Source organism: Dermacentor variabilis, chromosome 1 (genome assembly GCF_050947875.1).
Source record: "Dermacentor variabilis isolate Ectoservices chromosome 1, ASM5094787v1, whole genome shotgun sequence".
NCBI lineage: Eukaryota > Metazoa > Arthropoda > Arachnida > Ixodida > Ixodidae > Dermacentor > Dermacentor variabilis.
The window spans coordinates 182941900-182945756 of NC_134568.1; the positions used below are offsets into that span (position 1 = coordinate 182941900).

General features: G+C 41.2%; 1 pseudogene; it reads right to left on the bottom strand.

Moving 5' to 3' along the window:
• Positions 1-2375: 2375 nt before the first annotated feature.
• On the bottom strand, positions 2376-3072 carry LOC142572513 (uncharacterized; annotated as a pseudogene).
• Positions 3073-3857: the final 785 nt, after the last annotated feature.

Below are 3857 nucleotides of genomic sequence, written 5' to 3' on the forward strand. Positions count from 1 at the left end.
ACACCACTTGTACACTTTCTTCTTTGTAGCAATTGTTTACAGCCCTCTTTGGTTTCGCCCGAGCGAATGAAGAGCACTATGGAAGGTCTATTATTATGGACAATTTGAAAGCATCTTACTAGTTACCGAGTGCATGCCAGAATGCTGGTGCTTGTAGCACAATGAAATCAAGAAAATAGGTATCACTGCATAGTATACCGCTGCAATTACAAGGTAAATTACCACTAGTGCTATGATGGTATTAAATATGCCAGAGTGAAATCAGTCTTAAAATATGTATAATAGATAGAAGTAAAATTTTATTCAAGCCACATACAAACTCGTGTTGTAAGCATACAGTTTGCTGAAGGCCAGGGTGCCCAAAGCCACCAATGGCGGCAACCGGAAAAGTGCTATATATGGAAAAATACGTGTGCCATACACGCCACGCAACGCCACTGATAAACACGAACTTATAGAACATAAAAATTTGTTTACTTTGGATGGCTCATCGGCTTATAGACTATGGGGCTGGGAACTGTGGGCCAGCTGTCGAGAGCTGCTACATACATATAAAAAATACAAAGCACTATTTAAATTTATGAAGGAAACATTTCACTGTTGCCTTCATGACAGCACATCATCTTATTTTTGAAAATTAGATCTGTAAGAAGAAAACTTGACATAGGAAAGAAGACTATACATGCAGTGAAAGATGGGCATGGCAACGTCTTCAGCAGTTTTGACGATATAGTAAAGGCGGCACAGAAATTCTATACTACACAGTTTCTAGAGTAGCCGCACAACCTTTACTGGAAGGTTTCGTGTGACTAGCAGTGAAGAGTTACGAGGGCTTTGCAAGATATTTCCTGGGGAAAAACGACAAGCAGATGGAACAACATTTGGTTTGATGAAATATTGCGAGGATATTGTACTTGAAAAAGTTGTGACCCTTCACACAAAATATTTTCGGCATGCTTAGAAGCAATCAAGCTATAACACGCGGAAGCACTGAGAACAAGGAGCACAGCTACCTGCAGGTTGCAGGTGACATTGCTCAAGGCATTTTCTAATTGACATGAAGAGAAAAGAATGGCGCTGGGCAGGTCGTGTAATGCGCAGGTTAGATAATCGTTTGACCATTAGGTTTACAGAATGGGCACCAAGAGAAGGGTATTACAGTCGAGGACGGCAGAATACTTGGTGGTGCGGTAAAATGAAAAAATTCGCGGGTGCTAGTTGCAATCGGCTGGCGCAGGACAGGGGTAATTGGAGATCGCAGGGAGAGGCCTTCGTCCTGCAGTGGACATAAAGTAGGCTGCTGCTGCTGATGATGATATCAAATAATTATACGAAATTCCTTTCGTAAAATCCCGCTTTGCGATTCTTGTACTTGATTACTGTATACATACCTGTACGCATGAGCGTGTGTTTTCATACAGATGTATATACATATGCAGATATACGTATGTCGTCTATTTATATTGAGTTTGATGCGTTTGATGTACCCATTTTTTCATTTTTTTAGCTGCATTGTCACAGCTTATCTTCTGAAATAATTTTGTATGTACCTCTCTGATGCCATTTTTTCATTTCTTTCTGCTACATAAAAGAAACTGTATATTGCCTGTACATCCATGTTATTGTACTAGACATTTCTTTTCCTTCATATTTTCTGTAAAGTGCGGAGACTAATGTTAAGCTGTCATGTACCTATGTAACTGCTGCGCACTATCGAACTGTACCACAGGAAGCCGGGCTTTGTCAAGTTGCAGTAATGCAGATTTATCCCGCCACTCCCTTTCTCTTTTTGTTGAGAGATGAAATAAAGTTTGATTTGATTTCAAGTGTACCGAGATAATAATACCAACATGGCAACCGCAAAAATGTAGTTATTCAATGAACTATGGAATTACAGGCCTATCACCTTGCTTTTGGCATCTTATAAAGCAGTCAAGGTAATTTCTAATGGACTCAGGACAATACTTGACTGCATGAGGAAGATCAATATTACATCACTTTCATATCAATCAGGCAATCATGAAATCTGCACATATCCCCTGTCTCTGTACGGCTTCTGTAGGCTATGAAAAGGCATTCAGTTAAACAGTAACAATACCAGCAGATATGAAGTGTGCCATCAAGGAGTATGGAAAGCATATATGTAACTTATCTATTATATCACTACCTTAATTCTTGACCAGCGCAAAAGTTTGGATCAAGGAAGGGATCAAGCAATGAGAATCACTGCAAAAATATTCACAACATGCTTACAAGTAATCAAGCTGTAACACGCGGAAGCACTGAGAATGAGGATCACAGCTACCTGCAGGTTGCAGGTGACTTTGCTCAAGGCATTTTCATCATCGTTAGTCGGTGTCCTTAATGAGCACATTTCAATAATTGCTTAAAAAGCAGCACACTTTGAAGATGTGCTTGGCAATATCTATCATACAAATTGGAAATGGCCGGTCTAGGATATGGAAGCTTTTGACGCGTGCGATCACCCTTTCTACATGAACCCTTGCTGACGCAATGGGTCTTGTCTCCAATGCATCTTCGGCATTCATTTGTATTTCATGTCGTTCTCGAAATGGAGGCCTGTGTACAGACAGTCCAGGAAGCAAGTAGGGGAATGTGAACGCTTTGTCAATCATAATAGCGTCACCAGGTTCCAAGTCATCCAGGAGCCCACTGCACTGCAAAATATTCTTATCCTATACAGAGCCTCCCCACAAACGGGATATAAACGCGATATATCCGTCAGGTGGGCAGCAAATAAGGACTTTATATGTATTGTAGTGTTTGTAGGAAGAAAATGTCTGGCGCTGTGCGCTTTGAGATGATGGTCGCTGGATTCTGACCTCCGTGGCATCCAAAATAAACCTCATGTTTTTCTAATCTCGAAAAGATTTTGGAAGATCTGGCAGAATTTATTTTCTTCAGGGTATACGGTTAAGGTGCTGAAGTTCCCTCTCTAGGAAGTTTATCCATGTTGTGCAAATACGGCTGACTTGGCTTTCGGATATACCCAAACCTGCGCGATAGATCATTTCCACGCATTCCAGTCCTAAGCCGCACAAGAACCATGAAAAATTCCATGGCTAATTCAGTTTCTTTTGGCCCACCACAAGTTTCATTTTGACTTTTTTCCCCAGTTCCAGTAAGACATCTCACCAGCCCCAGGTGTAAAACTTCATTGCACGGTAGCCCAGTGTAAAACGTACAGCTCGTGGGCAACTTCTGAACCATTTCTAGTGTAATCAAGTGCAGCTTAAATGCATCAAGCTGACTTTCAAGACGGTCATTCCTTTTCTGCAGTTGTGACACAGTATAATGCAGCACTCCAAGTTTTTCCTCCATGTGTTTTAGGTTCTCCTTCAACTCATCGCAGGAAGCACAATCTCTTCTAGCGTGTTGCTCGTAGCCTGCAAACATAAAGAATTGACTAACCTCAGGTGTAACGAAAGGTACAGACAACTAGTTTGGACAAGGAACTACTTTCAATGAATCAAGTTTAAGTGCCGGGATCCTGAATTTGAATATGTAGCGTAAACAAAGACTGGGAAACTCTAGTTCTGTTCACGGAAAATTGCTTACCCCGGCAGTCATTGGCTGGCTCCTTTAACCGAGGCAGACTCTAACCTACAGCTTGGCCACTGGGAGCCTCCTCAGGAACAGTGAATCTTTCTGAAATAGAAATGTTTATCACAGAAAACCATGTATTACCTGATATTGCACTTAAACATGAATGTAGGCATACACGTTCATGAACATACACCATTTTCATCGTCCCTTCGCTCAGCTGCAATGGCATAATGCGTTTTCAGTTACGTTAATCACAACAGCTGATCAAGATCCTTGCGAACAAGCAACTA